The sequence below is a fragment of the Callithrix jacchus genome, chromosome 6, assembly GCF_049354715.1.
Source record: "Callithrix jacchus isolate 240 chromosome 6, calJac240_pri, whole genome shotgun sequence".
NCBI lineage: Eukaryota > Metazoa > Chordata > Mammalia > Primates > Cebidae > Callithrix > Callithrix jacchus.
This window is the reverse complement of record NC_133507.1, coordinates 68,644,404-68,659,972: the sequence shown is the minus strand read 5'-3', so window position 1 is coordinate 68,659,972 and position 15,569 is coordinate 68,644,404. Positions and strand designations below refer to the sequence as shown.

General features: G+C 39.6%; 1 protein-coding gene across 5 annotated transcripts in view; it reads left to right on the top strand.

Moving 5' to 3' along the window:
• TANK (TRAF family member associated NFKB activator) overlaps nucleotides 1-15,569 on the top strand; it is a 109,338-nt gene that overhangs the window by 15,697 nt on the left and 78,072 nt on the right. For 3 of the 5 annotated variants that reach the window (XM_002749396.6, XM_008998807.5, XM_008998810.5), the window contains exon 1: nucleotides 11,004-11,053. The exons of the other annotated variants lie outside the window; for them this stretch is intronic. The gene's annotated coding sequence lies outside the window, so the exon portion shown is untranslated. Of the gene's footprint in view, nucleotides 1-11,003; nucleotides 11,054-15,569 lie in introns of those variants that run through there. 5 annotated transcript variants of the gene reach the window in all.

The following is a 15,569-nucleotide window of genomic DNA, read 5'->3' as shown; positions in this document are numbered from 1 at the left end:
CCACCTAGATTCTTGTAGAACTTTTTCCATACTTTAGATACCAGAAGCCTTCTCCTTCCTTCTCAAGGCTGGACTATGTCCTTTCCAATGTATTCTCAGAGTACCATATATTACCCTAGTGTAATATCATAATACCACATTGTATAATAATTGCCTGACTCTTGTATGTATGTCACCCACTACAGACACCAAGTTCTTTTAAGGATCACTAGGACTGTGTCTTAGTGATCCTTCTATCCCTAATTCTTAGCATATAACAAATATTCCCAAAATATTTGCTGAGTAAATTATTGAATTGATAGAGCATTTAATATTGACATTTTTCACATGATAGGTCATTAATGTATTTCAAAACACACTGAGTCCTTTTCATTTCTAGGAAGTATTATATTGGTTCAAAGTATTACTTCAGATAGCTACTGATATATCTGTGGTTGCCATCTCTGTTCTATTTATCCCAATCTCTTCTTCAGGAAGAAGTTGGAGCATAATCTTTCCACCATTTCTCTTAATGGTTGTCACCTATTTGTACTTTCCATTCATAGTTTGGAAGAGTTTTTCAAGCATTCACTCTAATCATTGATTTATTATTCTGTAATATTGATTCCATCTTTGATTATGTCCAAATTATATGTGAATGTTGCCATTGCATGTTCTGTTTACCGCTTAACTTATCCAACTTTGGTTTTATTTCACCTTGTCTTTAGTTCCCTCCTTATCTCAGTCTAATAGCTTATATTTCATCTCTTTTTGCATAGAAAATACAAAGCAGAGTCTCTCAATATACTTCCACTTCCGGCAAATCATTTTCCAAAGTATTCACTTTCTTTGCATTTTAAAGACTCTCTTTCAGAGAGCATAATCTTTTCAAAGGGTTGCTTCTCTTATATTTACTTGTTCCAAGACTTGTATCACTCTTACTACGTGAATGTGTGGATTTTGGTTCTTGGCTCTTCTCATTATCTCTCTGATTGCTATTAGTTCCTCAGCATAGATGTTGAGCTGGAAGACATATAGACATGCACAGTCAACAGCGAACTTTTTGGCTTGAAGCTGACATTTATCAACTTTGTCACTGTGGGTGTTGGGCTGAGGAGAGACTCCTTACCTTTACTAGCTAGTTACTTTACTGTAAAGAGGAGAATTCTTGGTTAATAAGAAATTATTATTTGTCTTTTTTTGATAAAAATCATATATAAGAAACTAAACCCCAGAGAAATAAACATCTAGTTCTGTCTGCCCGACCCCTTTCATTATTAGCTTCACAAGCTTAGATACAGAGCATCACACCTATCCACTCCCTTTGGGATATTGCTGGTATTCGCCAGGCCATAGCTTAAAAATGGGGTCATATAGAGAGGTACTAAAGGGAGAGATTAGGGCAAAGAGATGTAAAATACATCTTAGTTGTCTACACTTAGTAGTGGAGTTACTAGCAGGGGCCGTAAGGCAGGTAGCTTCCTTACTGTCTTCCAGCAAAAAAGTACATGTTCATTTCAGCTTCACAGTTCTTGCAATAAGTGCAATACTCTCAAATTCTGGAATTAAGGTGTTTGTCAACAGGGTTTCAGCTGCTCTTACGGTACCTTTCTGTGAGTTAGAAAAAGCACCTCTCTGAGAAGACACAGGTTGAAGGAGGCAAGGCTTGGCAAGTGAGCACAGCCTACTCAACCATACACAGTAGCCCTGGTTGTCAGTCTGCCTTCTGAGGCCATTATGAGTTCTCATGTTTTTCTGATTTTTCATAGGCATTTTAGTTGGAGAGTCTGCAACATAAACAGGCAGTCCAGGTGTCATCGTAAGTCACAAATCAACCAGACTCCATTAATAGTAATATTTCATATCAAAGATTTGACTGAGAACATACCTGACATTCCAAGTTGTAGTAAGTGTTTATATTGGCAGGTTTTTGTCTCTAGATTTATATTCAGAACTCTGAATAAAATATTAAGCAGTTTTAAAACTAGGTTCTAAAATATTTTTGAGACAGAGTCTCTCTTTGTTGCCCAGGCTGGAGTGCAGTGGCACAATCCCAGCTGACTGGAACCTCTACCTCCCAGGTTCAAGCAATCCTCCCGCCTCAGCCTCCTGTATAGCTGGGATTACAGGTGTGCACCACCATATCCAGCTAATTTTTGTATTTTTAGTTGAAACAGGGTTTCACCACATTGGCCAGGCTCGTCTTGAGCTCCTGACCTCAAGTGATCAGCGCACCTTAGCCTCCCAAAGTGCTCAGATTACACGTGTGAGCCACTGCGCCTGACCAGATTCCAAAATATATTAAAAAGGCCTGCGATTCCATTTTCTTTTAATTAATTAATTAGTATTATTTTTAATAGAGACCTGGTCTTACAATGTTGCCTAGGCTGATCTCAAACTCCTGAGCTCAAGTGATCCTCTCAGTTAGGTCTCCCAAAGTGCTAGGATTACATGTGTGAGCACCACACCTGGCCAGTTCCCCATTTTTATCCTACCATACCAAACCTCCAATGCCACATCACTGCTCACTAACTTGAGGTATATAATAATTTGAGGGAAAGAAAATTGGAATAAAATTATGTCATCATTTAAAAAGATTATTCCTCAAATAAATGTCTCAACTCAATTTCTAACCTTTATAAAATATATTATATATAAATTCTTAAAAAATAATCATCAGAAATGGAAAATGCTTGATACTATTTTAGCATTATTTAGAAAATAATTCTACTGGCATTTATGCAGATTTCACATATGGGGAATTATGCAGCTACTTCTCTTTATGACTACATCATAGGAGTGGAAAGAGAGAAAAATATGTATTTAAGAAATGTGTATATCTAGCTTATTTCCTTATACAAAGTTTTTAGCCCCTCCATATGTCAAAATGCCTATGCATTCAGCTTTGAATTCTGAGTATATTACTAAATTCCACTGTCTCAATCAGAAATCTTCGAAGCATCCTATTTAATTTGTTCAAGCAGTGCTGAATAAACTGGACTTTATCAAAATTAAGAATTTCTGCTTTGTGAAAGATACTGTCAAGAGAATGAAAAGGCAAGCCACAGACAAGGAGAAAACTTTTGCAAAAGACATATCTGATAAAGGACTGCTATCAAAAATATACAAAGAACACTTAAAACTCAGCATTTGGAGAACAACCTGATTAAAAAACGAGCCAAAGGCCTTTACAAATACCACCCCAAAGAAGAAAACCAGAGGCAAATAAATAGGCATATGAAAAGATCCTCCACATCATATGTCATCAGGGAAATGCAAATTAAAACAACAATGAAATACCACACAGACTTATTAGAATGGCCAAAATCCAGAACATTTAACAACATGAAATGCTGGCAAGGATTTGGAATACCAGGGAACTCCTACTCATTCCTGGTGGGAATGCAAAGTGGCATCCACTTTGGAAGACAGTTTGGCAATTGCTTACAAGAGTAAACATTCTCTTACCTTATGATCCAGCAATCATACTCCTTGGTATTTACCCAAAGGTGATGAAAACATGTCCACACAAAAAACCTGCACACAGATATTTATAGCAGCTTTTTTCATTACACCAGGGTAAGGGATGTTGATAATGGGGAATGGTTATGCTTGTGTAGAGGCAGAAAAATATGGAAAATCTTTGGACATTACTTTCAATTTTGCTGTGAAGATAAAACTGCTCTTTAAAAAAAGTTAAAAATATTTTTTAAAAGCAGTACTGTGTTGTCATGTTTAACTCAATTACTTATTACAAGAAAACTATTTATAGACGAAAAGTTTCTCTTTGTTAAAAAGATTGTTTCAAATATATTTAGTCTTTGACTTTTAAAAGTATAGAGGAACATTCAAGACAGAATGCACTGCAACTTAGCAGGTTTTCCTTGGACTTACTAGCCTAAGGAAAGATGTGTAAAAGTCCATGATATAGGGAGATACTGGAGCAGCCAGAACCTCATCCCTTGCTCTAAAGGGAAATGATAGCTTTCTTGCCGTATCTAAGATTTGAATCTTAGAGAATATTCATACATGGCTAGGAACTGGAATAATGAGAAAGTGTTAATTCATGGGAAAATTTCTAATAAAGTTGTACACAACTCCCTTTCCAGCCATTCCTCTTTATCAAGTACATTTGGGGGGAGGACTCAAGATGGTGCTGTGAGAACAACCCAGGATTGAAGCTCTCGATGAACGCACAGAGAGGGTGAGTCAGGCATTTCCAGACAGATCTTTGTTGCCCACAGAATGGGGAAATTCCCAGGTATAAAAGAGACACGGGACACCAGGCAGAGGTTTTGGCTGGTGCAGCCAGCAGCCGGCAGCCGGTGCTGCAGCGGCCAGCGCTGTAGCACAGTGGTGCTACACAGCGCTCCGCACAAAGCGCACTGGTCCGGGGGCCCTGTTGAACCGGCAACCTGAGACTTGAGAGGGCTGAACTTGAGACTGAACAGGATTTGGACAGTGAGCCAGCCCAGGAGATTCCAGGGACACAGCGTTTGGGGTAGCGCAGTGGGACAAAAGAAACAGCGATTCCAAATGCTCCCAGTGGAGAGGTTCCCTGAGGGCGCAGCTCCATGTGGGAGGGGCGTCTGCCATTACTGAGGCAATCTGCCCCTACTGAGGTACACGCCCATTGCTGATGCAGCCTGCCCCTGCCGAGGCAACCTGCTACAAGAGAGAGACTCTGCCGCAGGGCGTAGCTTGTGGCAGCAGGGCGGAGACCACAGCAGAAGGGCAGAGCCTGCAGCAATAGGGTGAACCTCACACCAGCAGGATGGAGCCTCGGCAGGCAAATAGTGACTAGACTGCCAACTAGCTGGGCAGGACAGCACAACAGACACTCAAAAATAAAGCCTCAACCCCCCAGACAGAGCATCTGAGAAAAAAATAGTTTTTTTTTATGAGTTCTGTTGCAGCAGAATTAAACGTAGCAGCCTAACAGCCCTGAATGAACAACAGAGCTCACAGCTCAGCAATTGAGCTCCTATAAAGTACAGACTGTCTCCTCAAGCAGCTCCCTGACCCCTCTATATCCAAAAGACTGACTTTGGCCGGCATCATTCTGGGACAAAGATACCAGAAAAAGAAACTGGTAGCATCCCTCACTGTTCCGCAACTGCTATAGATGCACCCCAGACAAGCAGGGCCTGGAGTGGACCTCAGCAGTCATACAGAGAAGGGGCTAGACTGGTAGAAGGAAAACCAAGTAACAGAAATATTTCATCATCAACAACCTGGGTGTCCATTCAGAGACCCAATCGAAAAGTCAGCAACTACACAGACGACAGGTGGATAAATCCACAAAGATGGGAAGAAAACAGCGCAAAAAGGAGGAAAACACCCAAAACCAGAACACCTCACCTCCTAGAAAAAACCAAAACTCCTCACCAGCAAAGGAACAAAGCAGGACGAAGAAGGACTGTGACAAAATGATGGAATTTGACTTCAGAAGGTGGATAATGAGAAACTTTTGAGAGCTAAAAGAACATGTTTTAAATCAATGCAAAGAAACTAAGAACCTTGAAAAAAGATATGAAAAAAGATTTGAGGAAATGATAACAAGAATGGATAACTTAGAGAGGAATATGAATGAATTAAAGGAGCTGAAAAACACAATACGAGAACTTCGCAAAGCATGCACAAGTTTCAATAGCCGAATTGACCAAGCAGAAGAAAGAATATCTGAAGTCGAAGATCAACTCAATGAAATAAAATGAGAAACCAAGATAAGAGAAAAAAGCACAAAAAGGAATGAACAAAGTCTCCAAGAAATGTGGGACTATGTGAAGAGACCTAACCTACGTTTGATAGGTGTACCAGAATGTGACGAAGAGAATGAATGCAAGCTGGAAAATACTCTTCAGGACATTATCCAGGAAAATTTCCCCCACCTAGCAAGACAGGCCAACACTCAAATGCAGGAAATACAGAGAACACCACAAAGATATTCCGCAAGAAGAGCAACCCCAAGGCACATAATCATCAGATTCAACAAGGTTGAAATAAAGGAAAAAATACTAAGGGCAGCTAGAGAGAAAGGTCGGGTCACCCACAAAGGGAAGTCCATCAGACTCACAGCAGATCTCTCGGAAGAAACACTACAAGCCAGAAGAGAGTGGGGGCCAATATTCAACATCCTTAAAGAAAAGAACTTTCAACCCAGAATTTCATATCCAGCCAAACTGAGCTTCAGAAGTGAAGGAAAAATAAAATCCTTTGCGAACAAGCAAGTACTCAGAGATTTTGTCACCACCAGGCTTGCTTTACAAGAGCTCCTGAGAGGCACTACACATAGAAACAAACAACCAGTACCAGCCATTCCAAAATCACACTAAATGCTAAAGAGCATTAACATAATGAAGAATCTACAACAACTAATGGGCAAAACAGCCAGCTAGCATCAAAATGGCAGTATCAAATTCACACATAACAATATTAACCCTAAATGTAAATGGACTAAATGCACCAATCAAAAGACACAGACTGGCAAAATAGATGAAAATCCAAAACCCATAAGTGTGCTGTATCCAAAAAACCCATCTCACATGCAAGGATACACAAAGGCTCAAAATAAAGGGATGGAGGAAGATTTACCAAGCAAATGGAGAGCAAAAAAAAAAGCAGGAGTTGCAATCCTCATCTCTGATAAAATAGACTTTAAAGCAACAAAGATCAAAAGAGACAAAGAAGGCCATTACATAATGATAAAAGGATCGATACAACAAGAAGAGCTAAGGATCCTAAACATATATGGACCCAATACAGGAGCACCCAGATACATAAGGCAAGTTCTTAACGACTTACAAAGAGACTTAGACTCCCACACAATAATAGTGGGAGACTTTAACACTCCACTGTCAATATTAGACAGATCAACCAGACAGAAAATCAACAAGGATATCCAGGGCTTGAACTCAGACCTGGAGCAAGCAAACCTGACAGACATTTACAGAACTCTCCACCCCAAATCCACAGAATATACATTCTTCTCAGCACCATATCACACCTACTCTAAAATTGACCACATAAGTGGAAGTAAAGCACTGCTCAGCAAATGCAAAACAACTGAAATCATAACAAACGGCCTCTCAGACCATAGTGCAATCAAGTTAGAACTCAGAATTCAGAAACCAACCCAGAACCGCACAGCTTCATGGAAACTGAACAACTGGCTCTTGAATGTTGACTGGATAAACGATGAAATGAAGACAGAAATAAAGAAGTTCTTCGAAACCAATGAGAACAAAGACACAACATGCCAGAATCTCTGGGACATATTTAAAGCAGTCTCTAGAGGAAAGTATATAGCAATAAGTGCCCATATGAGGAGAATGGAGAGACCAAAATTGACACCCTATCATCAAAATTGAAAGAGCTAGAGGAGCAAGATCAAAAAAACTCAAAACCCAGCAGAAGACAAGAAATAACTAAGATCAGAGCTGAACTGAAGGAGATTGAGACACGAAAAACCCTCCAAAAAATCAATAAATCCAAGAGCTGGTTTTTTGAAAAGATCAACAAAATAGACAGACCACTAGCCAGATTGATTAAAAAGAAAAGAGAGAACAACCAAATAGATGCAATAAAAAATGATAAAGGGGAAATCACCACAGATTCCACAGAAATTCAAACCATCATCAGAGACTATTACAAACAACTCTATGCACATAAACTAGTAAACCTGGAAGAAATGGATAAATTCCTGGATTCCTGTGTCCTCCCAACCCTAAACCAGGAGGAAGCTGAAACTATGAATAGACCAATAACAAGGTCAGAAGTCGAGGCAGCAATTAAGAGCCTACCACACAAAAAAAGCCCAGGTCCAGGCGGGTTCCCAGCCGAATTCTACCAGACACACAAAGAGGAGCTGGTACCATTCCTTCTGAAACTATTACAAATAATCCAAAAAGAGGGAATCCTTCCTAAATCATTGTATGAGACCAATATCATCCTGATACCAAAACCCGGCAGAGACCCAACAAGAAAAGAAAACTTCAGGCCAATATCCATGATGAACATAGATGCAAAAATCTTCAAAAAAATATTGGCAAGCCGATTGTAACAGCAAATCAAAAAACTTATCCATCATGATCAAGTAGGATTCATCCCAGGGATGCAAGGCTGGTTCAACATACGCAAGTCTATAAATGTAATTCACCACATAAACAGAACCAAAAACAAAAACCACATGATTATCTCAATTGACGCAGAGAAGGCATTTGACAAAATTCAACAGCCCTTTATGCTAAAAACCCTCAATAAACTTGGTATCGATGGAACGTATCTCAAAGTAATAAAAGCTATTTATGACAAACCAACAGCCAATATCATACTGAATGGGCAAAAACTGGTAGCATTCCCTTTGAAATCCGGCACTAGACAAGGATGCCCTCTTTCACCACTCCTATTCAATATAGTACTGGAAGTTCTAGCCAGAGCAATCAGGCAAGAAAAAGAAATAAAGGGTATTCAAATAGGAAAGTTGGAAGCCAAATTGTCTCTATTTGCAGATGACATGATAGTATACCTAGAAGACCCCATCGCCTCAGCCCAAAAACTCCTGAAACTGATAAGCAACTTCAGCAAAGTCTCAGGATATAAAATCAATGTGTAAAAATCACAAGCATTCGTCTACACCAATAACAGACTTAAAGAAAGCCAAATCAAGAACGAACTGCCATTCACAATTGCTACAAAAAGAATAAAATACCTAGGAATACAACTCACAAGGAACGTAAGGGACCTCTTCAAGGAAAACTACAAACCACCGCTCAACGAAATCAGAGAGGACACAAACAGATGGAGAAACATTCCATGTTCATGGTTAGGAAGAATTAATATTGTGAAAATGTCTATACTGCCCAAAGTAATTTACAGAATCAACGCTATCCCCATCAAGCTACCATTGACTTTCTTCACAGAACTGGAAAAAACCACCATGAACTTCATATGGAACCAAAAGAGAGCCTGCATAGCCAAGTCAATTCTAAGCAAAAAGAACACAGCGGGGGGCATCACACTACCGGATTTCAAACTATACTACAAGGCTACAGTAATCAAATCAGCATGGTACTGGTACCAAAACAGAGATATAGACCAATGGAACAAAACAGAGGCATCGGAGGCAACACAACATATCTACAACCATACAATCTTTGATAAACCTGACAAAAACAAGCAATGGGGAAAGGATTCCCTGTTTAAAAATGGTGTTGGGAAAACTGGCTAGCCATGTGCAGAAAGCAGAAACTGGACCCCTTCCTGACACCTTACACTAAAATTAACTCCAGATGGATTAAAGACTTAAACATAAGACCTGGCACCATAAAAACCCTAGAAGGAAATCTAGGCAAAACCATCCAGGACATAGGAGTAGGCAAGAACTTCATGAATAAAACACCAAAAGCATTGGCAACAAAAGCCAAAATAGACAAATGGGACCTAATGAAACTCTACAGCTTCTGCACGGCAAAAGAAACAGTCACTAGAGTGAATCGGCAACCAACAGAATGGGAAAAAATTTTTGCAGTTTACCCATCTGACAAAGGGCTGATATCCAGAATTTACAAAGAACTCAAACAGATTTACAGGAAAAAAACAAACAAGCCCATTCAAAAGTGGGCAAAGGATATGAACAGACTTACGAAAGAAGACATATATGAGGCCAACAATCATATTAAAAAATGCTCATCATCACTGGTCATCAGAGAGATGCAAATCAAAACCACACTGAGATACCATCTCACGCCAGTTAGAATGGCGATCATTAAAAAATGTGGAGACAACAGATGCTGGAGAGGATGTGGAGAAAAAGGAACACTTTTACACTGTTGGTGGGAGTGTAAATTAGTTCAACCATTGTGGAAGACAGTGTGGTGATTCCTCAAGGCCTTAGAAATAGAAATTCCATTTGACCCAGCAATCCCATTACTGGATATATAGCCAAAGGACTATAAATCGTTCTACTCTAATGACACATGCACACGAATGTTCATTGCAGCACTGTTTACAATAGCAAAGACCTGGAACCAACCCAAATGCCCATTGATGATAGACTGGATTGGGAAAATGTGGCACATATACACCATGGAATATTATGCAGCCATCAGAAATGATGAGTTTGTGTCGTTTGTAGGGACATGGATGAATCGGGAGAACATCATTCTCAGCAAACTGACACAAGAACAGAAAATGAAACACCGCATATTCTCACTCATAGGCGGGTGATGAAAAATGAGAACACATGGACACAGGGAGGGGAGTACTAAACAATGGGGTCTATTAGGGGGAAAAGGGGAGGGCCAGTAGGAGGGGGAGGTGGGAGGGATAGCCTGGGGAGAAATGCCAAATGTGGGTGAAGGGGAGAAAGGAAGCAAAACACACTGCCATGTGTGTACCTATGCAACTGTCTTGCATGTTCTGCACATGTACCCCAAAACCTAAAATGCAATAAATATTAAAAAAAAAAAAAAAAAGCAAGTACATTTAGTGAAAAATATTATTAGTTGGGGAGAAACAAAATGGGTATGCGTATATGTAGTGTTTCTCAGAGTGTGGGCTTTAACAGTCTTTAATTCCATACGTTCACAAGGATCTGTTGAAAATGCATGTTCCTGGGCTTCAGGAGTTGCTCTGAAATGAAACCTGTAGGGTAGATTGGTGAAACGACATCTTGTTTCTCAGGTGATTCTTGTTTAGTTTAACTCATATATAGTTTGATGTCATTTATTTAGTGGTTATTTATTTACCGGTTATTTATAGTTTGGCAAAAAATCTAGCAAAGGCCCGCAAGTGACCTTTAAACTTCACATAGGATTCCCTTCCTCGGCTGACTTACTTTTCCGAAGAGGCGGGGACTTGGCTGGATGGGGCGGGGAGGGGCGGGGCAGGGGAGCCCTGGGCTAGGCGGGGCAGGGCGAAAGGTCCCTAGCCTGGCCTTGCCGTGTGGAAGGCTAAGAGTTAATGGCTCCGCGCGCAGGCGCTGCCCTCTGAACTGGAACAAAAAGCAACTTCCGGTTGGAGTCACTTGGCCGGGCGCCGGCGACCTGACGCGAGAGCCGAAACCCTGAGTTGTGTGAGTAGGAAACTTTATGAGTTTGTGGGTCCGAATCCGTCAGCACGGTGACAGAGAATTTGTGTGCGTGAGCGAGAGAGACCCTCTGACAGTAGGGGAGCCGCAGGGAGAGAAGCCGAGGAGCAGCAGAGACGACCAATTTGCAGTTTGGGGATTTTGTGCGGGAGAAACCACGCGAGTCCTTCCTCCCGGACTCTGCGGGGTTTTTCCGAGCCCGCGATGCCAGCTTAGCATCGTCGTCCCCTGCCCTAGCGGCTTTAGGGGAGGGACTCGTCCCTGCTGCTTTGCCCGGGAAATGGGGTGGCAGGGCCTGCCTTGTCGAGATGAGCAATGGACTCGTCAGGAGCGTCCCTGACTTGCCTTCGAGAGAGGGACTGCCTCCTAGAATCGAGTACTATCGTGGTTACTCTTTCGAAAACCTAATTGGTTCTTTCTGTTGTTTTCCGAAGGTGGTTGCACAATTCCCCTCTACCTTCCTGTGGGGTGTTATCATAGCCTGGTCAGTGAGAAGTTGGGTAACTTCCCAGAGGGTCACGGAGGGAGTGAGTGGCCAAGGCAAAAAGAACAGAAGCAAACCCCGCCCGCAGTGGGAACCCAGGCGTTAGGTAGAGTCCCAACGCTGGTATAAACTGACGAGCAACGAGTTATAGGCAAAAAAAAAAGCTGTGCTTGTCAAGAAGTAGAAAGGGGGAGGATAATCAAAGAAAAGCTGTGCTTTAATTGTTATGCTGTAACGAGCAAAAGTAAAGCAGCTTTGCTATGTAAAGTGGTGTTTATTTCACCTCACAGGAGATGCTTTTGACAAGTTATAATAAGGGAGAGATGGTAGTAAAGGAAGTGAAGAAGTGACATGAAATTGAAGGAAAAGAAAACGAGCTGCCTCCCTACCACAGTTGGAATACACACTCAAATAAGAGGTAGCAGAGAAGCAAGCAGTGTATTCTGTTAAAAAGTATTGTGTCCTCATTTGAGAAAGGAGGGACTCGCAAATAATACAACTATATATAAAGCAGAAAGTGAGATCCTTCTCAGGCCTCTCCCCAATGATATGTAATCCAAGCCTTCCACATCTTTCCTATATGTGCATAATTATGTTATTTCACCTTCTTATGAAAATGAGATTATGCATACTGTTCTGTAATCTCTTTCAGATTAAATATATACATATAGTGAAAGTCTTGCCATATATAGCTCTGTTTTATTGTAATGTCAGCATGATATTGCATTGTGTAGATGTACCAAATTATAGTTAACTAACATTTACTACATCCTGCCCATATATATTGCCCAATATTCTTCAAAATTATCTGTTACTCATTAGAATATAGATTTATTAATCCTTTATAAAATATGGCAAATATTTTCAAGAATTATCAATGCTTTGGTTTAAAATGCCCAAGTATTTTTTATCTCTAATAAGAAGGTAGTCCCCACTCAAAAATTCTTAAAATCTGCTCCTATATTGTCAATTCTCTTTTTATGATTTATTCATTAAAACATCTGAAAATTATTTTTGTATAGTGTATATGACAAGGATTTAACTTTTTCTTTGTTTTTAGTTAATGGGCAGCCATTTTTCCTGAAATTATTTGTTGAAATCATTTATCTCCCAACTGACTAGAAATACCTCCTTAATATAGTAAATTCCCAAGTGTACATGTATCTTTTCTTTAGACTTATCTGTTGCTTTTATCTTTTTGTCTCTCTCTTTACAAATACCAATCTGCTTTGACATTATATTTTCTAGTAATTCATAGGACAAGTCCCTCTTCATTTTTCCTTTTCCAAATTTTCTTGAACATAATTGCATTATTTTTGAGATAAAATTTAAAATAAACTGTTAATATTTCATTAAAATAATCTTTTTGGGATTTAACCATTTTTTTTTTCTTATATTTTGTGACTAGTATGTAGATGAGTGTTTATGTATCTGGCCAACTTTCTAAATTTATTAGTTTTAATAAATTGCTTCACTTGAATTTTCTAGGAAAACAATAATCTAATTATAATAATCTTATCTCCTTCTTTCTTTGCTTTAATGAATTGCTGGCTTCCCCAGAACAGTGGTAAATAATAACAGTGATTCTGGCTATCTTTTATTTTGTTTCTTAGTTTGGGGATGTTTTTACTATGTCACCGTTAAATATGAAGTTACCATTAATTTCTAATAAATTCTATTTCTCAAGAAAGTTTAATATTTCTAGCTCATGATTTTTACAGAGAATTATTTGGATTGTATCCAAAGTCCATTTTGCTACTGGAGATGGGGAGGGTCTGTTGCATTAGCTAGCACTTTGAGAACAATTTTGAATGATAAATATTGAGTGTTCATTTGGTATGTATATATCTTTCTTGTTGTGTTAAGATAATGTCTCTTCATTACTTTTTTTAAAAAATTAGGAATGGAAGTTGGATTTTGTCAAATGGCTTTTTGACATCTATCATAACATTTGTAGGTACTTTTCTTCTTTGACCTTATAAGGTAGTGAATTATTTTAGTATATTTCCAGTTTGTGAACCAATCTTACACTCGGTCGTGGTATAGTATTTAAGTATATATTGGTTCCTTTGGTAGCATTTTTATTTAAAATCAATAATTGAGATTCATTTTATACTCACTTTTTTGTTATCTTTGCTAGGTTTTGATGTCAAGGTTATGCTGGTTTCCTAAAAAGAACTGGGAAGAGTTCCTCTTCCTCTGCTCTGATGTAGTTTAAATAGCCAAAGAACTCTCCTCTTTGAAGGTTTGAAATAATTCACTCATGAAACCATCTAAGTCTGAGAGCACATTGTTCTTAAGACAGCATCAATATTCAGCAAAATGGTCCAGAACAAACAAACACCCCTTGGAGTAAATACAATTAAATGAAAGAGTCTGGGACACCAGTAATGTCAAGAACTAAAGAATGGCTGCTGTACTGATCCTGGTTATTTCTCCCCACACACACAACTTTTTTTTCCTGGGCAAGGAAAAATGCTATAGGTAGGCTGAGGCTATTAAGTAAAATGTCTTGCTATTCTTTTTTTTTTTTTCGAGACGGAGTTTCGCTCTTGTTACCCAGGTTGGAGTGCAATGGCGCGATCTCGGCTCACCGCAACTTCCGCCTCCCGGGTTCAGGCAATTCTCCTGCCTCAGCCTCCTGAGTAGCTGGGATTATAGGCACGCTTCACCATGCCCAGCTAATTTTTTGTATTTTTAGAAGAGACGGTATTTCACCATGTCGACCAGGATGGTCTCGATCTCTTGACCTTGTGATCCACCCGCCTTGGCCTCCCAAAGTGCTGGGATTGCTATTCTTTTTTTTTTTTTTTTTTTTTTTTTTTTTAATTTTTTATTGGATTATAGGTTTTGGGGTACATGAGCAGAGCATGCAAGACAGTTGCGTAGGTACACACATGGGAGTGTGCTTTGCTTTTCTTCTCCCCTTCACCCACATTTGGCATTTCTCCCCAGGCTATCCCTCCCCACCTCCCCCTCCCACTGGCCCTCCCCTTTTCCCCCCAATAGACCCCAGTGTTTAGTACTCCCCTTTCTGTGTCCATGTGTTCTCATTTTTCATCACCCACCTATGAGTGAGAATATGCGGTGTTTCATTTTCTGTTCTTGTGTCAGTTTGCTGAGGATGATGTTTTCCAGATTCATCCATGTCCCTACAAACGACACGAACTCATCATTTCTGATTGCTGCATAATATTCCATGGTGTATATGTGCCACATTTTTCCAATCCAGTCTATTATCAATGGGCATTTGGGTTGATTCCAGGTCTTTGCTATTGTAAACAGTGCTGCAATGAACATTCGTGTACATGTGTCCTTATAGTAGAACGATTTATAGTCTTTTGGATATATACCCAGTACCAGGACATAGGAGTAGGCAAGGACTTCATGAACAAAACACCAAGAGCATTGGCAACAAAAGCCAAAATAGACAAATGGGGCCTAATGAAACTCCACAGCTTCTGCACGGCAAAAGAAACAGTCACTAGAGTGGATCGGCAACCAACAGAATGGGAAAAAATTTTCGCAGTCTACCCATCTGACAAAGGGCTGATATCCAGAATTTACAAACAACTCAAGCAGATTTATGGGATTGCTATTCTTTATCTTCCCTTCTCCAGTTATGTTACAGAAGCAATGGTATTGTTTCTACATGGGCAGGTTTGTCTATGCCCTGAAAGAAACCAAGAGTGAAACTCAACTGAGAAAGTATCAGTTTCACTTTGTTGTTACTAGCTTCCCAATTTTGCCGGGAAATTTCTTACTTTAAAGGTAATAACCATGCTGACATTTTACTGTAGCCAAATCCTGCAGAGAGTTTCAAAATGAGCAGGTGAAACATATACAAGCTTAACATGGTTATACTTATGAAGTGAAAATCATTAGCACAGTTCAGGTATGTGCATATACATGGAGCACTGCTATTATCTAACAAATGCCCACCTTTTTACTTGACTAGTAGTTTACTGTTAATGTATAGATAATAGTGTAAGTAATCTTTAATAGACTTTTATAAAT